The 25984-nt window shown below is 45.7% G+C and overlaps 1 non-coding gene and 1 pseudogene across 1 annotated transcript; both read right to left on the bottom strand.

The window, feature by feature from the left end:
* Window positions 1-6682: 6682 nt before the first annotated feature.
* Window positions 6683-8212, bottom strand: LOC109787129 (putrescine hydroxycinnamoyltransferase 1-like; annotated as a pseudogene).
* Window positions 8213-12099: 3887 nt separating this feature from the next.
* On the bottom strand, window positions 12100-24905 carry LOC109787220 (uncharacterized). Its single transcript, XR_012189065.1, has 14 exons — window positions 24153-24905; window positions 22584-23126; window positions 21358-22485; window positions 20827-21151; window positions 20315-20570; window positions 20015-20231; window positions 18043-18416; window positions 17351-17872; window positions 15833-17057; window positions 15407-15604; window positions 14760-14997; window positions 13062-14431; window positions 12819-12961; window positions 12100-12647 (listed from the first exon to the last, which is right to left on the bottom strand). It is a non-coding gene; the product is annotated as an uncharacterized protein (transcript).
* Between the last annotated feature and the right edge of the window lie 1079 nt (window positions 24906-25984).

Raw genomic sequence — 25984 nt, 5'->3', positions numbered from 1 at the left:
GTACTACAAGGTGTGAGATTGAGTAAGACTCAATGCCCGACCACTGCAGAAGATAGAGAGAAGATGAAAGATGTTCCCTATGCTTCAGCCATAGGCTCTATCATGTATGCAATGTTGTGTACCAGACCTGATGTGTCCCTTGCTATAAGTTTAGCAGGGAGGTACCAAAGTAATCCAGGAGTGGATCACTGGACAGCGGTCAAGAACATCCTGAAATACCTGAAAAGGGCTAAGGATATGGTTCTCGTTTATGGAGGTGACAAAGAGCTCATCATAAGGGGTTACGTTGATGCAAGCTTTGACACTGATCTGGACGATTCGAAATCGCAAACCGGATACGTATTTACATTGAACGGTGGAGCTGTCAGTTGGTGCAGTTCTAAGCAAAGTGTCATGGCGGGATATACGTGTGAAGCGGAATACATAGCTGCTTCGGAAGCAGCAAATGAAGGAGTCTGGATGAAGGAGTTCATATCCGATCTAGGTGTCATACCTAGTACATCGGGACCAATGAAAATCTTTTGTGACAATACTGGTGCAATTGCCTTAGCAAAGGAATCCAGATTTCACAAGAGAACCAAGCACATCAGAAGACGCTTCAATTCCATCCGGGATTTAGTCCAGGTGGGAGACATAGAAATTTGCAAGATACATACGGATCTGAATGTTGTAGACCTGTTGACTAAGCCTCTTCCACGAGCAAAACATGATCAGCACCAAGACTCCATGGGTGTAAGAATCATTACTATGTAATCTAGATTATTGACTCTAGTGCAAGTGGGAGACTGAAGGAAATATGCCCTAGAGGCAATAATAAAGTATTATATATTTCCTTATATCATGATAAATGTTTATTATTCATGCTAGAATTGTATTAACCGGAAACATAATACATGTGTGAATACATAGACAAACAGAGTGTCACTAGTATGCCTCTACTTGACTAGCTCGTTAATCAAAGATGGTTATGTTTCCTAGCCATAGACATGAGTTGTCATTTGATTAACGGGATCACCTCATTAGGAGAATGACGTGATTGACATGACCCATTACGTTAGCTTAGCACCCGATGTTTAGTATGTTGCTATTGCTTTCTTCATGACTTATACATGTTCCTATGACTATGAGATTATGCAACTCCCGTTTACCGGAGGAACACTTTGTGTGCTACCAAATGTCACAACATAAATGGGTGATTATAAAGGTGCTCTACAGGTGTCTCCAAAGGTACTTGTTGGGTTGGCGTATTTCGAGATTAGGATTTGTCACTCCGATTGTCGGAGAGGTATCTCTGGGCCCACTCGGTAATGCACATCACTATAAGCCTTGCAAGCATTGTGACTAATGAGTTAGTTGCGGGATGATGTATTATGGAACGAGTAAAGAGACTTGCCGGTAACGAGATTGAACTAGGTATCGAGATACCGACGATCGAATCTCGGGCAAGTAACATACCGATGACAAAGGGAACAATGTATGTTGTTATGCGGTCTGACCGATAAAGATCTTCGTAGAATATGTGGGAGCCAATATGGGCATCCAGGTCCCGCTATTGGTTATTGAGCGGAGAGGTGTCTCGGTCATGTCTACATAGTTCTTGAACCCAAAGGGTCCGCACGCTTAAAGTTACGATGACAGTTATATTATGAGTTTATATGTTTTGATGTACCGAAGGTTGTTCGGAGTCCCGGATGTGATCACGGACATGACGAGGAGTCTCGAAATGGTCGAGACATAAAGATTGATATATTGGACGACTATATTCGGACACCGGAAGTGTTCCGGAGAAGTTTCGGATTAAACCGGAGTGCCGGAGGGTTACCGGAACCCCCCGGGGAAGTATTGGGCCTTAGTGGGCCTTGAGGGGAGAGAGAGGGCAGCAGCCAGGAGGTGGCGCGCCCCCTCCCAGGAGGAGTCCTAGTTGGACTAGGAGAGGGGGGCGCAGCCCCCTTTCCCTCTCCCTCTCCCTCTTTTTCCTTCCCCCCTTCTTTTCCTAGTAGGACTAGGAAAGGGGAGTCCTACTCCTACTAGGAGGAGGACTCCCCCTCTCTCCTTGGCGCGCCTAGGGCAGCCGGCCTCCCCCTTGCTCCTTTATATACGGGGGCAGGGGGGCACCTCTATACACACTTGATATACGATATTTTAGCCGTGTGCGGTGCCCCCCTCCACCATATTACACCTCGATAATACCGTTGCGGAGCTTAGGCGAAGCCCTGCGTCGGTGGAACATCATCATCGTCACCACGCCGTCGTGCTAACGAAACTCTCCCTCAACACTCGGCTGGATCGGAGTTCGAGGGACGTCATCGAGCTGAACGTGTGTAGAACTTGGAGGTGCCGTACGTTCGGTACTTGATCGGTCGGATCGTGAAGACGTACGACTACATCAACCGCGTTGTGATAACGCTTCCGCTGTCGGTCTACGAGGGTACGTGGACAACACTCTCCCCTCTCGTTGCTATGCATCACCATGATCTTGCGTGTGCGTAGGAATTTTTTTGAAATTACTACGTTACCCAAAAGACTTGTCGTTAAGATGTTTTCCGGCAAGTTCAAGGAGTTGACTGCGATGAGACTTTCTCACTCGTAGCGATGCTAAGAGTCTGTTAGAATTATATTAGCAGTTACTGCATTATTTATGAAATCTTGCAGATAGGATGTCAAAACATTGTTTCCTCGACGATTTTCTTGAGGAAAGGTTGTATGTGATACAACAGAAGGTTTTGTCAATCCTAAAAGATGCTAACAAGTATGCAAAGCTCCAGCAATCCTTCTAAGGATTGGAGTAAGCATCTCGGAGTTGGAATGAACGCTTTGATGAGATGATCAAAGATTTTGGGTTTATACAAAGTTTATGAGAAACTTATATTTCCAAAGAAGTGAGTGGGAGCACTATAGAATTTTTGATGAGTATATGTTGTTAACATATTGTTGATCAGAAATGATGTAGAATTTCTGGAAAGCATCCAGGGTTATTTGAAAAGTGTTTTTCAATGGAAAACCTGGATTAAGCTACTTGAACATTGAGCATCAAGATCTATAAGGATGGATCAAAAACGCTTAATAGTACTTTCAAATGAATACATACCGTGACAAGATTTTGAAGGAGTTCAAAATAGATCAGCAAAGAAGGAGTTCTTGGCTGTGTTACAAGGTGTGAGTATTGAGTAAGACTCAAGACCTGACCACGGCAGAAAAGAGAGAAAGGACGAAGGTCGTCCCCTATGCTTTAGACGTAGGCTCTACAATATGCTATGCTGTGTACCGCACCTGAAGTGTGCCTTGCCATGAGTTAGTCAAGGGGTACAATAGTGATCCAGGAAGGGATCACATGACAGCGGTCGAACTTATCCTTAGTATCTAGTGGACTAAGGAATTTTCTCGATTATGGAGGTGGTAAAAGAGTTCGTCGTAAAGGGTCATGTCGATGCGAACTTTGACACTAATCCGGATGACTCTGAGTAGTAAACTGGATTCATATAGTAGAGCAGTTATTTGGAATAGCTCCAAGTAGCGCGTGGTAGCTGCATCTACAATATGACATAGAGCTTTGTAAAGCACACACGGATCTGAATGTTGCAGACCCGTTGACTAAAACCTCTCTCGTAAGCATGACATGATCAAACCCGAGAACTCATTGAGTGTTAATCACATGGTGATGTGAACTAGATTATTGACTCTAGTAAACTCTTGGGTATTAGTCACATGGCGATGTGAACTTTGAGTGTCAATCACATGGTGATGTGAACTAGATTATTGACTCTAGTGCAAGTGGGAGACTGTTGGAAATATGCCCTAGAGGCAATAATAAAATGGTTATTATTGTATTTCCTTGTTCATGATAATTGTCTATTGTTCATGCTATAATTGTATTAACTGGAAACCGTAATACATGTGTGAATACATAGACCACGACATGTCCCTAGTAAGCCTCTAGTTGACTAGCTCGTTGATCAATAGATGGTTATGGTTTCCTGACCATGGACATTGGATGTCATTGATAACGGGATCACATCATTAGGAGAATGATGTGATGGACAAGACCCAATCCTAAGCATAGCACAAGATCGTATAGTTCGTTTGCTAGATCTTTTCTAATGTCAAGTATCATTTCCTTAGACCATGAGATTGTGCAACTCCCGGATACCGTAGGAATGCTTTGGGTGTACCAAAAGCCACAACGTAACTGGGTGACTATAAAGGTGCACTACAGGTATCTCCGAAAGTGTCTGTTGGGTTGGCACGAATCGAGACTGGGATTTGTCACTCCGTATGACGGAGAGGTATCTCTGGGCCCACTCGGTAATGCATCATCATAATGAGCTCAATGTGACTAAGGAGTTAGCCACGGGATCATGCATTATGGTACGAGTAAAGTGACTTGCCGGTAACGAGATTGAATAAGGTATTGGGATACCGACGATCGAATCTCGGGCAAGTAACGTACCGATTGACAAAGGGAATTGTATACGGGATTGATTGAATCCTCGACATCGTGGTTCATCCGATGAGATCATCGTGGAACATGTGGGAGCCAACATGGGTATCCAGATCCCGTTGTTGGTTATTGACCGGAGAGTCGTCTCGGTCATGTCTGCATGTCTCCCGAACCCGTAGGGTCTACACACTTAAGGTTCGCTGACGCTAGGGTTATAGAGATATTAGTATGCGGTAACCCAAAAGTTGTTCGGAGTCCCGGATGAGATCCCGGACGTCACGAGGAGTTCCGGAATGGTCCGGAGGTAAAGATTTATATATGGGAAGTCTTGTTTTGGTCGCCGAAAAAGTTTCGCGCATTATCGGTATTGTACCGGGAGTGCCGAAAGGGGTCCGGGGGTCCACCTGCCCCGGGGGGGCACATGGGCTGTAGGGGTGTGCTCCTTGGCCTATATGGGCCAAGGGCACCAGCCCCAAGAGGCCCATGCGCCAAGAAATAAGGGAAAGGGAGAGTCCAAAAAGGGGAAGGCACCTCCTAGGTGCCTTGGGGAGGATGGACTCCTCCCTGGCCGCACCCTTCCTTGGTGGAAGGGCCAAGGCTGCGCCCCCCCCCCTTCTCCCTTGCCCCTATATATATGTGGGAAGGGGAGGGCAGCCATACCCCAAGCCCTGGCGCCTCCCTCCCTCCCGTGACACCTCTTCCTCCCCGCTTGCGCTTGGCGAAGCCCTGCCGGGATCCCGCTACTTCCACCACCACGCCGTCGTGCTGCTGGATCTCCATCAACTTCTCCTCCCCCCTTGCTGGATCAAGAAGGGGGAGACGACCCCGCTCCGTACGTGTGTTGAACGCGGAGGTGCCGTCCGTTCGGCGCTAGGATCATCGGTGATTTGGATCACGACGAGTACGACTCCATCAACCCCGTTCTCTTGAATGCTTCCGCTCGCGATCTTCAAGGGTATGAAGATGCACTCCCCTCTCTCTCGTTGCTAGTTAATCCATAGATTGATCTTGGTGATGCGTAGAAAATTTTGAATTTCTGCTACGTTCCCCAAAAGGGGGCGCTGGCCGCGAGAGGCCCATAAGGCCGCCGGGTGGGCGGTGATGGTGGCGGAGGAGCGACGAGCCTCGACGCGTTGCTCGGTGAAGAGGAGGCGTGAGTAGAGCTCGTGAGGAGGCATCGCTGGCTTGGCGTTGTGAACGGCCTCGGCGAGATTGTCGTAGTCGAGGTCGAGGCCTTTGATGGCGAAGCCGGCGAACTCCTCGTCGCTAAGCGGCCGACCAATAGAGGTGAGCGTGTCCACCAGCACCTTCATCTTGTTGAAGTAGGTCGTAGCGGAGGAGTCCAGTTTCTTGATGTCGGCGAGCTCGCTGTGAAGGGCCATCGAGCGGGAGGTAGAGACCTGGGCAAAGGCGTGCTCCAGGGTCGTCCAGGCGTCCATGGAGGTGGTGGCGAAGAGACAAAGGCCGGCGACCCCGTCGCCGAGGGAACCCAAGATGGCAGAGAGGATCGTCTGGTCCTGCTGCACCCACATACGGTGTTCCGGGTTGATGGCCGGGCCGTGGACGGTAGGGATGACCTGCGGAGCACACGGTAGCGAACCATCAACAAACCCTAGGAGAGACCGGCTGCGTAGCAGCGGTAGGACCTTGGCGCGCCAGAACAAGTAGTTGTCCGGCGTGAGGCGGATGGCGACCAAGTTGTCGAAGTGGAACGGCCCGGTGGGCGTGATTGCGCCAGCAGCAGGGACGATTGGCGGCGGAGCCGCGACAGGATCCACGGTCGCGACCGATGCCGCGGGTGGCACCGCGGGCAGGGACGGGATCACGGCCGCAGACAGAGTCGCGAGCGTGGCCCCGGGTGGCCCCGGGTGGCACCGCGGGCGGAACCTCCCCCGAGGCCGCCGGGAGGACGGCAAGTGATGAGGAAGAGGCCGCGGGTAGGATCGCCGTCGTGGCGGCGGAGGTTGCAGGCGACGGCGGCGGGATTGGAGCTAAGAACATGGAGCCCACAGCGGTGGTGCCAAAGAACTGGGCCACCGGCGGAGCCAGGGGTGAGGTGGGAGGTTGAGGAGGGCGGCAAGCGACGCGGGGATGGACCCGGAGCTGGCAGCGCCCGAAGCAGAAGCGGTCATGGCGTCGTCGGTGGCAGCGGCGGCCCTAGGGTTTAGGGTTTTTGGCGCGGCGGCGGCGACGGCGGGTGGGGTGGAGGATCTAGGTTAGACTCGATACCATGTAAAACGTAGGTTTTGAGGGACTGGCTCAACTCTCAAAAAGATGACCTATCACATATATATATATTGCTGGCATGTAAGTGCAATACCAATAAGGTATGGTGTAAAGTCTAACATGCCCTGCCCATGAACGCCGGCCGCCCCCAGCCGAAGTCCGCGCCGTAGATCGGCAGCCCCTGCCAGCTTATCACCCACAGGTCGGTCTCCGGCATGACCCACTCCCCCTTGCGCAGCCCCGACGCGTCCGCCGCCTGCACCGTCCAGCAGCGACCGCACGTACTCGTCGTCCAGCCGGGCGGTCGCGCCGGTGACCTTCTCCGCGACGGCGTCCAGCGGCCCGGAGGCGACCTCGCCGACCTTGGTCGCCGCCGAAGCGCGGAAGGTGGCGTTGCCGAAGTAGCCGCGAGGGAGCGGTGGGTGGACGCGGGTGCGCGCGTCGGCCGTCATGTACAGCCGGGTGTCCTCCGTCGCCGCGAGCCCGCGCGCCTTGCACGCGCACCGCCACACGTGGGCCACCACGGCCTTGAACGTGGAGAGCCTCTTGCCCTCGCCGGCGCCGCCTTTGAGCGCGTCGATCTGGTTCTTGGACATGGGGAGGATGGCGGAGCCGAAAGGGACTCTGGGCTTCGTCTCGCCGCCGCCGCGCCGGGAGTACTCGGCGTGGTCGAAGAGCACGGAGGGAGGGGAGCGCGCGCGGAGGAGCGTGCGGTCGAGGCAGGGGCTCGCCGCGGGCACGCCGACGTCGCCCCTCGTGATGGCTGCCCAGGCGTTCACGAAATCGAGCGCTGCGAGGCCGTCCGCCGCCGTGTGGTGGATGGCCGCCCCGAGGCACACCCCGCCGCACTTGAAGAACGTCACCTGAAACATAGCCAAGATGCCGGCGACGCCGCTGGCGTCGGCCGAGGGGACAAGCGTCCGCCGCAGCTCCTCGGACGGGGCGAAGTCACCGAGGACGTCGAGCGTGGAGTCCGCCCGCGCAGTGACGAAGAGGACCCCTTCGCCGCTGCAGCTGATCTCCGGGCGGCCGGCGTCATCCTGCGCGAGCCGGCCGGCAAGTGGGTAGAATGGGACGAGCGCCCTGGACAGCGCGGCTTTGAGGACGTCCGGCGAGAAGGAGGCATGGCCGGAGCTTGGCCGGTAGATGTAGACGGTGGGCGTGTGGCCCCTGGCGACCAGCAGGTCGAGGTTGGAGAGCCACACCCCGTGCTTCGGCGTCGCCTCGCTTGGCGTCACCATGCACGACTCGAGGATCTCCACTGCCATTTTCTCAGTGAGTGAGGACTGAGCTGCTAGAGCCGGAGATGTCGCTAAATGTTAGTGCTCGGTTCTCTGCTGAGCTGCGACTTCATTTCAAGCATGGGAAGATACCAAAATTCATGTTTAAAAGTGAGGGGCGGAATATGCGCTGAATTGTTCTCCCATTGATCAATTTTTTTCTACCAAATAGCAATATTGTTTTTATAAGGGCATCTCCAACACCGATTCACAAACAGCCCGTCTGGACCGCGCGGTCCGGACATGTTTGGCATCCAACGCGGGCTTGTATTGGTCTGTCGATTGGTCCGGACACATTTTTCCCGCAAACCGAAGATAAAGTAGGGTTTTTGCGGGCGTCCGGACCGCTGTCATGCCGGTGTTGTGAGTGTCGAGGACATGAAAGGAGGGGTGGCAGGTGTGGCCTCCTCACACTTGGCGTTCCTAGGAGCTTAAAGTAAACCCTTGTAGGGTCTTACCGATCCTTTTACCGATGAACTTCTCGCTCTCTAGGAAGGAATGATCTTTGCTCAACTTCGTGGCTTCTCAAATGTGATCATGGAGATTGACTACTTGGAGTTAGTCAATTTATGGAAATCGCACAACAATTCACGTTCAATTGCGGCGGCTATTTTGAAGGAATTAGAGGGGATCGGAGCTAGTTTTGCTTCTCTCACGGTTACTCATGTTGGTAGGGATACTAATGTTTCGGTCCATCGGTGTGCTCGTTGTGCTTGTTCACTTGATGGCAGCGAGAGCTGGCTTGAGAGATTTTCTTTTTGTCTAGCCTATGGGCAGATTGTAACCTTATGATACTTCATTAATAACGCTCCCAATTTCGTTGAAAAAAAGTGACTCTAATGAAATTCCCAAAAAAGGAAAGCCACGCTAACGGAAGCCAGGGTAAAGAAGCCGCTAATGGGGGCCCACAATTTGGCCCATGAGAGAGAGAAATGCATTCCCTTGCATCTTGCAGGCCGAGAATAGGCCTAACAAGGCTTCTAATGCTCTTCATGTTCTTTGTAAGGGGGGGGGGGGGGGGAGTAGCTCTGCCTTCCCTACGTTTGAACTTGGAACCGACAAAACCAGCTTCGACCAGGCTAGACGATGGTCAACTCACCTTGAAGGTGATCTGGCGTGGCATATTTCGTTCGACCGGTCTTTTTCACCATATCGTGTGTATAAAGGAAATCGAACACAACTCTTCCATGGACATCCCCATCCCACCCCCACAAATAATTGTCCCTTAATTCGATTAACTATGATAATTCTTTGCCTATATTTTATTTTTTATTCTTATAAGTCTTTGGTATACTAGTAGAAACCTTATGCTTGGCCAACTGTGTCATAGTTCTCGATTAAAGTATTCCCATCCTCGGGTTTCCCACGCACCACCACGACATGTGTTTTGATGTTGCCGATGAGACGAAGTGATGTGAGAGCTCACACCGAAAAGGCAATGGCATCTCTTGAGCTGGGCCTCCACAAGCTCCATAGCGTCGGGATCGCTGTTGCGAAGGGATGAATCCGGGAGACAAAAGACTGGTGCTAGCACCAGTGTCGCACCAACACCAGGTCACAACAACTTCATTGCCCAAGATGAGTGGCGACCAAATCAGCCACACGGTCTCCTAGCCACTGACGCTGAAGAAGTTGTTGTCGAGATGGGATCAAACCGATAGAGATTGCCCAAAACGTGCTACTTGTGGGTTGGCACATTTGCGGCTGCGGTTGGGAGCAATTTTGTGTCCAATTTTGTAACATTTCATAAAGTTTAGGAAGGTTTCATTGGGGTTTCTTTTCTTTATTTCCCCAGATTTTCTCTACCAGTTTACTTTCAATTTTCTTTTTATCCAATTTGTTTTATATTTATTTTTTATTCTCTTTTACATTACCTTTTATTTTTCATTTTTAACATCTGAATATATTTTTTCAAAATTTTAACTATTTACTGGCATTAATAAACATTTTTAATTCATGATTATTTTATAAAATCTATGACCATTTTTTAATTCGTGATTTTGTTTCAAGATGCTGAAATTAAGAAAACAATTTTGCAAATATTTTTCAAACTTGTGAATATTTTAAAATTCGTGACCATTTTTGAGTTTGTGATTATTTTTCAAATTGATGATTTTTTGTAAAATTAAAACAAAACCGAGCAAAATAAAAAAATTAAGTGAAAAATAACTAAATTTAGTACACACTTAGGCATTGGTTTGTCTCGGCGAACGTAGTTTTTTTGAGACAATCTCGGCAAACGTTGTGCTACTATTTAATCGGACCGTGGCATTTTTTGTTAGAGCAAACAAGGATTTGATTTATATTCTATATAAAGCGGCGCGAAAGCCTTTTTCGGTTAGAGCATACAAGGGTACGAGCGGTGGCTGGCCCGCTCGGGGGCTAGGGGGCAGGGGCTCGCACGCTCGCTCGGTGGGTTGGTTGTTCGGTCCGATTTTTCTTTCTTTCTTTCAGTTACTTGTTTCTTCAAGGTTTTTCCGGTTTTCTATTTTCTCACCATTTTCTTCGTTTCTTTCTCGGTTTTCATTAGCTTTTTTCTTTTCTTTTTCGGTGATTTTTTTGTTTCTTTGTTTGTTTCTCGGTTTTCACTGGGTTTTTCTTTTTTTCGTGTGGTTTTTAATTTATTTTATGATTATTTTGTTTTTTGTCTCTTTCTGGGTTTTCATTTTTCTTTCTTCAGTTTTCATCTGTTTTATTTGTTTGTTTTTTGGATTTCATTGGTTTTCTTGATTTTTCTTTGTTTCTTTGTCATCTGTTGTTTGGCTGAGGTGAGAAAGGTTTTTTTTTCACGAGGGTCATGTGTCATATGTTGTTTGGCTGAGGTGAGAAAGGGTTTTTTGTGAGATGGTGATAAGGCTTTTTTTTCTTTTTTTCCTTGATGGAGAAACAAGCACACACCTTCATCTCAGGTGGCACACAACCACGCCCTCAACCACTAGTTTCCATTCAAGGAAGGGGGGAGGATGGTGCGGCCCTATGTGCCGCCGGTACCGTTCTTGTTAACAAGGTCAGCCAAGGAAGAAATGAGATGTATGATGTGTCTGCATTGGGTCAACCAGTCGGGACGATGAGCACGTCGGATTGTTCAATATCGACGCGGAGACAAGAAAATAATGTCCACAAAATCAGCTACAAGGTGTCCGCGTTACGTGAGAAGCTTGTAGCGGATGGGGGCCATGAAGGGTGGATAACACGAGGAGCACAATCTATGACCCAGTCAAGAATTGGTCTTGGTACAAGTCATCCACACGATACACGGCTTGGCTACATCATTAGGGAACATGCAGAATATAAAAGGAGCCGAAATTACCATGGTTTTGTGGTTTGTGCGTACGTTTGCTACGGCCAAAAACATGTGTGTGTTTTTTTTGAACGGTCATCGAGGGGGAGAGATTCCCCACCTAAATATATTGCTCAAAAAGCTGCCAAAGCCAAGAGTCACCCCTTAAGCTTTGGCTGATCCAGTTTATAAGGAAAACCGGATCAAAAACCTAAACAAGTTGACCCCGTTTATGAGGAAAACCGGGCCGAAAACCGTACAGGTAACACAGTTACAGAAGATGAGAAAGAAAGAAAAAATTAAAGACACCCAGGACATGTCACGACTCACGACCAGCTAGCAGACCGAAGGACCATCACCATGAGAGACACAAGTAGATGTGGGGTGCCATCGAGGGATCACAATACCAAGACTTTGCAAGCAACCTAACGCACCGCACCGGCGTGCGTACCAAGCCCCACGGCGCAACACAGGAGCATCCACAATCAACAAGTGCCACAGCTAGACACGAACCTTGACCGGGAGCTCCGCCACAGGAATTCGGAACGATTAGCAAGTTGGGGAGGCATCTTGCGTCGTCGTTGAGCAAAGATGAACCGAGACAACACCAAGAGCATGAAGCTCGCCGCAACACAATGGCATCCATGGAAGAGTCTTGAGCATGCACAGCAACATGGACAACACACCAGACGATGGGCAGGGGCGGATGAAAGGCAGCGAAGGGCTCGGCGAAGACGAAACCCCGCAAAAAAAAACGTGTTGATTTCAGTCGACAGAGGCCTAGCGTACATGGTAAAAACTTCGAGACGTGCACGTCTTTGTTTTGAAAGCTAGAGGAGGAGAGCAGCTATTCTGAGCCCATCTACACCCGCGCATGACAGTAAGATCAAATCTTTCTTCGCGTAGACACTAGACATGCCTTCAGTCTATCCCTAGATGAGTGGTGCTTCAATTCTACTGTAAGAGTGAAAAGCGCACCTAACCATCAGTAAGTGACATGAACACTGCGACACTGCAACCCAACCATCGGTCTTGGTTTTACAGAGACGAGCACACAAAAGAGAAACTAACTAATGCACGCACCGGCTACATACATGCTACGACAGCCTACGGCAGGGCATGGCGCCTACATTTCTTTGATTTCTTCTTGCTTTTCTGCTTGTGCGCCTCTACATCTTCTGGGGTCGACAGGCCTCTGGCCTCGGGCGCATCTTCCTCGGCTGCTCCTGTCCCCGGTTCGCTGCCGGAGCATCCGTCAGTGTGCGATTGGACCGCAACATCTGCAGCAGCTGCGTTCCTTCTATCTTCTTCCATGGACGCTTTTTCAGAACGCAGAACGCTGATGATCTTCTTCAGCTTCTTCCCGCCATCCTTCCAGGTCGAATAGAGGTCCTTGGCAGTCACACAAGCTCTCTTCTCGGCACTGTGAGTGGCAAAACAGTTCAGATGGGAAGAATAACAATTTGCAAAAAATACTGCCAAGCTGTAGGATTTGTTGTATCAAAGTCAGTTCAGAATCATTCGTAAAAAAAGTCAGTTCACTGAACGATTGCATTTATCTATGAACTTCCGACATTCTAATACATGTGCATACCTATCATCAGACTGTTTGTCGAAGTCGTTGCAGACTTGCCTGACCTCCAGTAACAAATCCACATCTATCTTTGTTGGGGGTCCTCTTTGAATCAGCCAGGAAAGGACACTTCTAAGGAATACAACAATAGCCCTTGCATCTTTCTGCGCATATAAATTGATTTCTTAATAAGTATAGAAAAACTGCTAGTGGTGAATTATCAGACCCAAAAAAAAAAGGAAACCTTACACCTTATGTACTCACCTGGCCTTGCTTGTTGGCTTGAAACGCCTCAAACTTCTCCCAAAATTCAGCATCCCTGATTTTGTTACCACCACGGTTCCTTTCATGTGGCAGCAGACCTTTCCTCTGTATCTTTCCAAGAAAATTATTCTCTATACTTTCATCACGAAAAAGCGAATTCACCGTCCGAGCAACATGATTAACCATGCAGTCCCAACTGCTAATTACGATAGCATTCAAGCCTCGACACGTCGCCTGGGCTCTGGGTGAACCAGCGACTAGCATGCGTTCTCCAATTACTTCAAGTGCATCAGCAAACAGCCTTCTGAATTTTCCAAGTTTCCAAGACCTTATTTGCAAAGCACCTAGAATCTTCTGCGAGAATTCCAAAGGCAAATCCTCGAAAACTTTGTGCATCTCAAGGAAACGAGTGGCCTCATAGCAATCCCCCACTTTAAGATTTAAAGGCACAAGATAAAGTGCGACAACTAATCTCAGAAGGACTGGAATGTGTGAAGTACTTGAAGTCTTCTGGACCCACTCTTGGATCATATGTTTCTTTGTCAAGAGACTCCTGGCCGACTCAAATATGAAACGCTCCACTGATATTGACATTTTCTCTAGTTCCCGATCTGGCGTAGACATCAAACAACTCTGAAAGTAAAGGCTGCAGTTTTTGCGCATTACCATCTTGAGAAAAATAGATTCTGTGGAGAACATGCAACCATGAAGTACAAAACATGATGAAGCAAAATAACCAAGACACTCTATGAGATCCACACAGCACATTGGGGATATGTAATCCGGTTCGGCTCTCCAGTTTGCGTTCAAGGTAAACTTGAAGGTGGACTCAAGAGCAAGCTTTAGGTTCAGGAGCAAGGAATATCTGCCATCAAGACCACTAGGGTGTTGACTTTCTATGTGTCCGAAAAAATCATAACGACTGTGGTGAACAAATATATCCAAAGATTGAAAAAAATTTGCCCACTCAGATTCGCTGTCCAGGTACTGCATAAGTCTTGAAGTCAGCATGGCACCCCAAGGTACTACGTGTAGCAGAAATATGGCCATTCTCCCAAGATGCCCATGTGTCAGTTTCTTATTTGACGGCCTGAGATGTGCATCAAGGGAATCAACAATCAGACCATATGCAGCTGGCGAGTAAAGTAGACCAATGTTCGACTCATCAACTGAAGCTTCCTCCCACAACTGCTCTAGGAACTGGAGCCCTAAACTGAATAGTTTTCGTTTAGAGCACATGCAGAGACATTTGGTATAACATTTAGCTTTGAAGTACGCTTCGGCTGCTTCTGACCAGCATTCAGTCATAGCAAAACAGTCACCAGCATCCTCAAGCCTTGAAGTGCTGCAATTTTGCATATACATCATTCCTATGGCAACGCAAGGAAACAATGTTTCATCAGATAGAGTTGGATGGAATATGACTATCCATATGAAAGATGAAATTTAGCATGAATTTCAACAGTACACTAAAGTAATGCAGGTGCGGCAGCGAGACTTTTAACCATGTCACTCCATCTTGAAACCATATGGAAGCTTCAGCCTTGATCATCTCGATCAGGCGAAGTGAAGTTTTAAAATCTGAAGATCTTACTTTTTAGGTTACTCTCTTGGGAGCAATTTGCCATTTTTCAATGTTAAGGAATGACGGCACTATAGAAGTATCGATACTACTCAAAAATTATGGAGTCCACATACCTGCTCTTTTGTAGTCGTGTAACTTGATATAGCAACTGGCAGCTTTCTCGTGCATGCCAATAGATTCATAAATCTCTGCCGCTTTTTGCAATGAAGCCTGGCCCAGCTCCAAATTCTTAGGCATGACACTGTCTGCAGTTGCTACAAGTCCGCCAGCTCTTGCCCACTTCTCTCTGTATGCATCATTAGCCTTTTCGAAACACATTGTAGCCATCTCAAATTGCCCCTCATTGAATAACTATAAGAAAAAAAAGTGCACTTGTGACATGGAGTAGCAATTGCAGAAGAGATACAGTAACACTGCAAGTAGGTATATATGCATGTTCTCCAAAAAGCAGGTATGCATGTAAGTAGGTGTGCATAGATCAATTGTCAAATTGAAAACTTCACTGACTAGGTAACATCATTACATTGCATGCAAAAAACTAGTTTCCCCAAAAGCCTAGGCTGATGGGGAAATGATCTTTGAATTCAAGACCTGTTGGCCCTAATACCAGATTGAATTGCATGCACCAACCAGTTCACCCAAAAGCGTAAGCTTGACTGCGTGCAGTATATTTCAACAACATAATGCATACGAAGGGTCAACAGGGGCAGTCAAGCTTACGCTTTCGTATTTCCACACCAAAAAAGTGTATATCACTAACCTTGGTGCCCCGTCGCCTCCAATCATCAGTGCTGCTTCCTGTCTTCATTGCTTCAATGAAGGAAGAATCAAGTAATCTTACTTCTACAAGACACAACTTGTTCCAGAAGTCAAACATTGGCCGACAGTAATCATCTGCCGTTTCACATATCCACAATCTTTGCCTAGTTCATGTGATGGCAACATAAAGTTGCTTCAGCTCTGAACAGAGAAGACAGTGCTTGTTTCTGTCGAATTCCGGATGAGAGATCTCCTCAGGTGATGATAAAATATTTTTGTTTTTCATATAGCCATAGACAACTCTCCATTTGTTTCTTAAAGGCGATGAACTGAAAATATTGTACAACAGCACATCCTACACAACATTTTTCCAAAAGAAGAGTTGAAACAACCCATCTGCAGATAAAAGAATTTGCAAAATGAACACAAATGGAGTGAGCGGGTAGGCACATACCTGGAATTCAAGACCTTTACATTCAACAATAGTAAAAACAAGGGCCTGTTTACCAACAAGATCAACAATTTGTTTTTTGGTAGCATCATCACGAACCAATATGACTTGCTCAGCACCAAACCCATGCAGGTTACCATGTTTACTTTTGTTTTCTCCAAATATATTCACAATTGCATTTTTATCGTTACCAGTCTCCAGCAGCACAGGAGGTTCTCCATATACAAGTCCAGTCTCTGGATTAAGCTTGTCAACACTTGATGGGAAAAAGAAGTACAAAAGGTCAATGATACTTTGGGCCATACGAAGAATCCCGGAATGTGTGCGAAAATTTTGAGTAAGTTGAAACATATCAGAGAGATGACATTGTTTTCCATGTTTATTTCCTTGATTACATGCTTCAGTTTCTGAGAGGAATGTGGTATAAAAAAGTGAGCGAATATCTTCAAATCTGAAATCAACCCCGCTTGCAATAGTCTGTGCAGTATCACCGGCAAAATGGAAGCCCTCCTCAAAATTCCTGCAGACGTACTTAAGAAGTGCTATTTGTGTCATGGTTAGATCCTGCACCTCATCCACGTAAACAAAATCCACCATGTCGCCATTGTAGCCCTCTAAAACTAGACTTTTGTGAAGGCTATTCACAAAACCAGACAAATCAAATTCTCTGGCAGTGCACTTCATGCTCTCATAATCAAGGAAAATATCATAAATCCTATCTCTCTTCTCACTGTTCAAGGATGAAAATCTTTTATCTGAGAGCATCACATAATCTGATCTTTCAAGTTTTCCTGTACTAGGCCTGCTTGCTTGATATCCGCCCTTTATATGAGAAATTATTTCAGTAAAGACAGTGGACGCATCAAGTTTCTTGGTCAGGTCTGCATTAAAATGAGGCCAGTAGGAAGCAGCAAATTTCTCATAAGTAACTTCCTTCAGTTCAATCAAAGTTTGCAATGCACGAGATTTTGAATACCCCCTCTCAGTGCTAGACCTCAGTTCACCATAAAAAATATCAAAAAACGATGTCTGGCATGTTCCATCAAGCATCATCAGGAACTTGCGATATGTTATAGCAAGGGGATAGTGCTCGCAAGGTAGATCACAAAAATTGTCTGGAATTTCTGTAGATTGTTCCATATCATCAATGATGTCATGCATATCGGTGCTAGGCTGATCAGGGGCATCACCAGAGACGAATCTGTAAAGGGTAAAATAACTTGAAATTGATATGAAGAACAGTGACAAAGAACCGGCTTGCAGGTGTATAGTTCCAAAAAGATGCATTGCAATAGATAAATTACATTAAACCTTTTGAAAGAACATGGGAAAGGGGCATTTTTTTAACAAAAAGACAAAGGATCATTTAAAGAGTGTGTGGTTCGAAGAGCACATTTCTTCGCTCCACTTTAAAATGGATAAATGAAAATAATTTTCCAAACTAGAAATGCATGTAAAAACAGTCACACGGAGCTCCAGATCCAACAGATTTACCTTTTAAGTCTGCAAATTTGATTCTTTACGGCCGAACATAACTTTGGGCTTACAGTGATAAAGACTTGTTTTACAAAACTTTCTTCCTTTGTGTTATTCAGTGTGATAATATTTTTTTCGCAAGCTCCAAGTAAACCAACTTCGTCCGCATTAAGACCCCGGGATGCAATCAATGACATTTGCTCTATTTGAAGTAGTTTCATTGACAATACGGTTGTTTTCCCAGTTCCTGACCTCCCAAGTATGAAACTAGTGTGAGGGAATCGGATTATCATGTCCTCTTCATCAGTCAGTTCGAAGGGAATATCAATTTCAGACCCATCGGTAGCTGTCAGCAAATGTTTTGCCACTCCAGATGATAAAGAGTAGAATTTCATCAGCAAGAAGCTTTCACTAACTTTCAAATTCTCCATAAGACATGATGTATCCATGCGATCATGATCTTCCTGGGAATCAACTGTGCAATCCTTATAGCGAATAATATTATGCTCAACATCCCAAATCGCAGGAACTTCCAGTTTCCTGTTATCCACAAAAAAAGGATGGGAGAAATAAGAAGAATATCAACATTTTGATCATCTGCAAGCATGAATATTTTTACTAGCAGTTCATCTGGAAACACCAAAAGTTAGAACAAAAATAAAAAGGATCTTGCACTACTACTTGGGTAAAATAAAAAAATAAACCCATACCCATCTGTCTGCACTCTTCGGCAGTGATCCAGGTAATCATCTGTGTACATGGAAAACATGTTTTCGAGGCGTTGAACAGTTCTTGCAACATGCTTGTGGGGTAGTAGGTCCCAAATTCTTATTATCTGGAAAACCCTTCTTTCATTTTTCTCCATGTCAATATTCCAAACAAGATAAAAATCCCTGACTTTGTATACTTTTGCAAGCTGGAAAGTATCACATATATCAATGTTCTTAAATGTTGTCCTCCAACCACCACCAAGTTTAACAAGTTTCTGCAGTACTTCCCTCTTGAGCTGCGGTGATTTTAGTCCGAACAACCTGTCAAATTGGGGAAATACATAACACAGAACTTGAGTAGACATGCATTCAAGAAAAATCAAAAGATTTTTTTAATAAGTAGGTAATTCACCAGATGGTATGTACTGTATATGAATTTAAGCCTAGCATTATCATGTGGGGCCATCATTACTAACATAGCAGCAAGCCATGGGAGGAGGGGACATCTTCAGCTAAGACTTGCAGGTATGCCAAGTTATCCAAATTCACTTTCTTCTCGAATTAGTTCACTTGTTTCCAAAGACACAAGGTAGATAAGATTGGAATTAAGGCATCTTTGATTCATAGAAATTTAACAATACAGGAACAGGAAGAATTTGAGTGTCATGCCTTGTTGATTCCAACAAGATAGAATCACGAGAAAATGATTCAAAGAATGTTTGATGCACCATAGGGATGGAAACTTTCCAATGAAATGTAGTGCAAAAGAAACCCTAGGGAAAATGCCTACAGATTGTAATCCTAGTATCCTATAAATAAAAAACACACACATAGCAAAAATTCAATATGAACACAATCCTCCAAATTCCTATGAAAATCCTTTGAATCAAAGAGGCCCTGATTTTATTAGCTCCACCCCCCCATATAATGGAACTTGGCACATGATACTTGGCTCTCTTTTTTATATATGGAAAAAGGCATTTCATCTCAGCTTTATGTTGATACAGCTTAAACAAGAAATGACCAAGAAAAGGAATTTAATCCCCACCATGGCCTAGGCATTTTACAACCTTACACTGCCTCGACCACACATGACTCATGATTACAACGTCATCGAGGCTGCGCTCCCTTGGAACTTTACAATGCCTCGACCATACATCACCCATGATTACCCTAGCCCTTAGCTCATGACAAGGGTACAAATTAAAATAAGGAACTTTCATAACAGAAACAATGTTCAACTGACAACGACACCCACAGAATCTGGTTTTGTGCTTACGTGGCACCACACAATCTGGTTTTGTGCTGACGCAGGGCCAAACTATCTGGTGCTTGGGCGGCACGGTCAGGTCTGTCACTCACTCCAGCCAGGTCAACATGCCATGGCAAAAGTTGTTGATGTGACATATTACTTGGCTAAAACCACTTACCTAGGGACAAAAACTGCAGCAAACATAGTTGAAGGGACTGGAAGTAGAATCTGGCAACAGTTGAAGAACTACAAGTACGCTTTATTCAGGTATACAAAATCATAATAGTGTGACATATAGCATTGCACAAAATAGCACATGTTATGGTGTAACTGTAAAGGAACCACATAATTGACAAAGCATGCTGCAAAATCTTGAGCACAAACCTCTCAATACCCAATTACAGAATAAACAGCCTAGCAAATTAAAATAAACCATATACATGATCCCAGAAAGTATGAGACATATCTAGGTAGTTCATGACCGCACACGAAAAGCACAAACTCCACAACATATCAATTCAACACTGAAGTCACTCCCTAAAAAAAACCAACACTAAAGTCCCTGACAATAAACGTCAACTCACCAGATATATAAACATCATATATGTAATTTGAATTTCAGGAAATTAAGTGCAGTGCACATAAATAACAGAACCAATAAAAGGAACTTGTGAAAACATGGTTTAAGTTAAACTCACTAAGCATCACTTTTGTGCTTACCTTCCATCTAGTATTGCTGAAAATTGCTGAGTCAGCATTGAGAAGATCGTCAAGTTCATCAAGTTCTTGCTTTACGTGCAATATCAATTTGCACATGGTTGCGTCATTATTGGCATTAATAATGCAGTTACGGCTTCTCGCATCATGAACAAGGTTTTTCCAGACAGTCCCACTTTTATATAATGTAGTAGCATTCCCAACAATCCAAAGGCAGTGCCTACATCAAATAAAGCAGCCACCTGATTTATATATACTAGTAATACACAATAAACAATAACAAACCAAAGAACTGGTGTGCACCTTGCTCTAGTAAGAGCAACATTTGTTCTTCGGTTATCAGCAAGAAATCCAAGACCTCCACTCTCATTGGACCTGACAGTTGATAGTATGATTATATCGTCCTCTTCGCCTTGGAAACCATCAATGGACTTGACCCTCACATGAAATCCATCACATGTTTCGTATTTGTCGCGGAGTCTATCTTTAATTACACCAACTTGACAGCTATATGGAGAGACCACACCGACACTGATCCCTTGGCCTGACCCTTTCCAGGCTACACAAAAGAATAAGCTGGTATGTTACTGATATTTAGGAATCAATGTTTTCGCTAAACTAGTGAGGAAATTTCTAAAGCAAGCTTAAATTAGTTCTGTATAAGCCAACAATTGACTTGACAGTATCTACTTCCACTATCTAAGTCCATGTCTATCAGCCACTTAATTTCATATAGAAAATCAGATTATGAACTAGCAGAGTGCTCAAGGCAGGATGATACAGTTAAAGGAAGGATAGGTTCAGCATAGACATACATTTAAAGATGTTTTCGATAAGATACAAAACAACAGCAACTTCAGCCATGTTTGTCCAACTGTTTTCAGTGCCACCTTTGTCTTCCCTTCCATCAGTGACATTTATAAAAGTGTAGCTGCCAAAAGGGAGGCTTGTGTAATCCTTATTATAGGAAGGAGACAAGACATTTGGACCATCTAAAATCTTCCTCTCATAAAACTGAGCAATTGGAAATGAGCTGATACAAGTATCCATTCGGTACTGTATATTCAGCAAATGCTTTTCGAAATTCAGCATAACCAATCTCTCAAAAAGACTTGTTCCGAATCCAGCTTCTTTGCATATCTAGAGGTAAACAATAAAATACAGAATTAATAATAGTATTAAAACAGATCAACAGAAACGGAGTTAAAAGTTAAGACATAGCCTTCACAAATTCAAATGAAAAAATAGTATAAGCATTTTAGCACAGAAGCTTATGTTGCGGATACATGCACCAGTGACTAAGAAATAAAATTATATGACACAGAAAGGGTAAGACAAAACCTTACCTGGCTTTTAACCATTGCATTCAGCTGGCAGTCATCTCCTAGCAAAACAACATGTTTCAACTGATGCAGACGTAGTGGGATTACCAATTCACATTCTCGCACTTGTGAAGCCTCATCGACAATTAACACATCGAGGGGTTCAATCTCCATATGATGCAAGCGATAAGAACTAGAGGTAGTACAGAAAAGAAGCACAGCATTACGCATGCAGTAGCGCTGGAGCCAGTTTTTGCCTACTCCAATAGGTAAATTAAGCGAGTGTTGAAGATCCTTCAGCAATTTAAGGCATGTGGACCTTATTCCATCCAGTTCCTTCTCAGTAAAAGATGTAGGCTGCACACAAACTGAGTTGTCGCTTAAGAGACAACTTCTTAAGCTCTTGCCGGTTAAATCAACACCACACAGAAGGGCGTCAAATTTTTCTAGCATATTGAACAATGTGGATATATTGCTGATATTATCATGGGAAAAGAACCTTCCAGGGAGGTGAATCAACAATTTATTCATACAACTTCTAAGAGCTATTGCTGTCGCACTGAATTGCTCCTTTAGGAAGTCCAGATTGCACACAGGATCACTACTTCCATCATCCTGAAGAAGCCTATCATACTGAGAACCACAGTCTTCAAAAAAAGATATCATTGAAGCTAGTTTGCAGCTCCATCCAGACGATGATGAAAAGCACTCAACAAGTTCACTCACACGAAAATCCAAGAAAACTTCCTGAAGATCTCCAGTTATGTCCATTTTATACTTGTTCCCAAATAGCAAGACATCTCCAAGGGAAAAGGGTAGACCATTTTCGTCGACGTTGTTGAATTCCTTCAAGTTTTGAAGGAAACATGTGCAAACCCCAATTACAGCAACATTTGTGGGAGCACATGTTAGAGTTCTGCATTTCATAGAAGCCAAAGCCCACAGTAAAGCACTAACAGTGTGGGTCTTTCCAGTACCTGGTGGACCCTGTATAAGCTTCATGAGGTTCATATGCCTACATCTTACAGCTGAGATGACAGATTCAATAGCATCCATTTGCGATCTATTAAGATTCATCGGTAGCAGTTGCTCTGTGAAACAAGCCAAATGTTCCCCATCATGTTTAGCACAGATATGACAGACATCACCACCCTAGGAAAGAGCCAACAAAGAAGACCTCACAAAAGTTAGATATTCATGGTAAAAGAATAGTAAGTAAAACTAAAAGGCAACTGTGCATGTCCTATTACCGAATTTGTGGGGGCTAAGAGATTCTCGATCACTGTGAAATTGTTATTCATGTGCTTGTCAAAGCTCAGTGTTTTCCATATCCACATATTTGTTATGATATTACCGAGAAATATTGCATATCTGAGTTTCTGTAAGTCTTCTTCCAAACCAACATCTTTTGCGACCTTAATTTTGAAACGCTTCTGGCACTCATCATCATCATCCATACAAACATCAGTAACCATTGCCAAGTAATACGTCACGCCGTAGCGGTTGAAGTCCCCCGCACCTTCAGGTTTCATGCTAGACAAAATAAATACGTCACCATTCCTTACGGTATGAGCCTCCGTAGAATAAACAGCCCCATAATCCCAAAAGTCCACATCCATATAGTACACTTCCGGTTTCTCCGTTACCTCCATAGAGATTATTTTCGAAGAGGGTCCTTCCATGATGAGTTCAAGGCATGAGCACAGATGTGACCTTGTCTCTTCAATCAAAGGTGCGCGATACGATTTGAGATAGTGATCAAGTGACGTGAAGCTGCAAGGAATAGCCTCAACCTACATAAAAATAGTAAATGGGAATGTGATTAAAGATAGCAAAAATCTAGAATGTGGCAGAATGAACACACAAATGGTATGCGGGTATGCTACCAGATCAACTATGTGGTCAAATTTCATCTTCTACGAAACCGAGCAAGCAAATACAGTGCTGAGGCTCTTGGCAACCATGACATGTTTCTAGGAACTTCAGAATAAATTAATACAACTAAATGGCATCATAATATTAATTACAGAGCTAACATCCCCTGACAGTCTTGTAGAACTTGGTATCTCATATATAATGAGGTATCTACAGTATTCTGAAATGCCGCTATATCATTGGAAAGAAAATTTGGTGTATCATTTGTGTCAGCATATCTATCTGTGGTTTTAACTTTCAGTGAGATTTCGATGAAAATCACTGAATTTCATTAAGTTCAGCAGTCACTTAAATATTTACCTTTCAGCCAAAAAAAATCAGCAATTTCAGTACTACACATGAATTCAAATATTCTTCAAAAATAATTTAACAAAATTCAAATATTTAACTGACTTCAAGTGAACATTTCGGCCTTTTGGCCGAAACGTAAACCGAAATCACTGAAATTCGGTGATTCCGGTTGGTAGATTAGCTGGATTCGGTAATTTCTGAAAGTGAAAGTGAAAGCCTTTCCATCATTAGTATTCCGAATCATATATGGTACATTAGCTGGCTCGGATGAATGACAGGCACACTGCATACTTCCCATTAATTCCAAACCCTAGCAAAATCTTGGCCACACCCAGCGGTCCAGAACTCCAGATGACCAAACTCGGACCGCCCAACAAGCAGTGAAACGACGATGCGCTACAAGCGACCCATCAATCAATCAATCAATCAATAAGGGAAACCTAAGCATGGTTGGACGCAACTCGCTCACGCGCACGGATTGAAAAACAAACAGAAGAAAAAACAAGAGAAAAAGGATGCTCAGCTCAGGTTGGCAACCGCTCGCACGAATCATCCGGCGGCGGCGTATCAAGGGAGAGGGACGGATTGAGCACCTGCCCTCGGTAGAGGTCGTCGTTGATGATGTCCTGGATGGACCAGGAGAGCACGATGTCGCCCAAATCCATCTCCCCCGCGTCGTCGCGCGCGCCCGGCCCCGGCATCGTCGCGCCGGGGGGCCGCCCACACGCCTTGGCCTTTCCCTTCCCCCTCACGCACGAGCAGCGGAGCAGGCGGGCGGCAGCCGCGATGAAGGAGGTCTCGAGGGCTAGCAGCGCGGCATGGTGCTGGACTGGAGCCCCGCTCACGCGCTTCAGGAGGTCGAGCAGTCGGAGGGAGCAAGCAAGCGGCGGTGGCGACTGGCGAGGAATCTTAAGGGGGGCTTGGAGGGCGAGGAGGAGGCGGTTGCAAGCCTTCGACTCGAAGCGTCAGCCGGTGTGCTTGTGAATTTGATCAATAGCGGCAGCGGGCGGTTAATGGCGATCTTTCGCTTCTGCGGGAGGATCGAGGTGGAGGTTTGCTGCAGCCTTTTCGTCTTTGGGGTTTGGACCCTTTTTTTTACAGTTCTTCGCCGGCCCAGGTTGGACTTGAACCACACACATGAGCAAAAGCAGGGGCCAACGTCGGCTGGGCAGTCAACTCAAAAATAAAAACGTCGGCTGGGCAGAGGCAACGCCTGATCGCCTCCCCACCGTCGGATCCACTTAAGATTACACATACCGTACAAAGATGTTTGGTAGCCTGCATATATCTCAGCCAATTTCGCTAGACGCAGTTTTGAGCCGTTTGGATATCTAGCCTGCATGTAAATCTTGGTCTGCACGGAATTTAAAACACCTCTAAGCTGGTCCTGGAGGAATGATGGAATCGGCCGTTTCCAGAGAGTTTGGCTCAAGTGATGCAATCCGGCGCACGTGCTAGACGGCTAAAACGAGCAAGAAAATGTGGGAGACATTGCGTAATTTCGCAAAGCGACGCCGTAAACTCTCTCGCCCTTCTCTCATCGCTCACTCTCCACTCTCTCGCCGACGAAGATGACCACAAAATCTAGACAGCGAGCAGTGGTGCCGAGCATCAGAAGCATGATCTGGATGGTGAGCACCGCTTCATCACCCCTCAGCCATGGCACAGTAGAAAAAGGGCCTAATGTTCAGCTCATTAGTCCTGGTTTGTATTTGAGCCGGCACTAATGTGACCATTAGTGCCGGTTCCAACGGCTAGGCGGGCGGCGTTCATTAGTAGTATCGGTTTGTGCCACGAACCGGTACTAAAGAGGTAGTGGCCTTTAGTACGGGTTGGTGGCTCCAACCGGTACTAAGGACCCCCCCCTTAGTACGGGTTCGTGCCACCAACCGGTACTAAAGGGGTGCGCTGCCACCCGCCGTGCACAATGTTTAGTCCCGCCTCGCTAGTTGAGAGGAGCTCGCACCGGTTTATAAGCCCCGCCGCGGCTACCGTGTCGAGCTCCTCTCTAAGCAGGCCTTTGTGGGCCTATTGCAAGTCTTCTGCCCTATGGGGCCTACTGGGCCTGCATCCTGGCCCAACTAGAGGTTGGGTTTCTAGTCGTATGCAGGCCGTGTCGGCCTAGTAGGTGGGCTGTTTTTTCTTTATTTCAACAAAAATATTCAAAAAAATCCTTTAGTACCGGTTGGTGTTACTAACCGGTACTAAAGATCTCCCCTCCCCCGGCGCTGGCTCGTGCCACGTGGTGGCCCTTTAGCGGCGGTTCGTGCAGAACCGGTACTAAAGGGAGGGACCTTTAGTCCCCACCCTTTAGTGTCGATTACAGAACCGGCACTAAAGGGCCTTATGAACAGGTGCTATAGCCCGGTTCTGCACTAGTGTGGGTTCGCCAATGACGGTAAGCTCTGTGTCCCCGATGTCATCG

This window comes from Aegilops tauschii, chromosome 7, assembly GCF_002575655.3.
Source record: "Aegilops tauschii subsp. strangulata cultivar AL8/78 chromosome 7, Aet v6.0, whole genome shotgun sequence".
Taxonomy (NCBI): domain Eukaryota; kingdom Viridiplantae; phylum Streptophyta; class Magnoliopsida; order Poales; family Poaceae; genus Aegilops; species Aegilops tauschii.
Note: the sequence above shows the minus strand (reverse complement) of the source record. Positions and strands in the feature narration are given on the sequence as shown.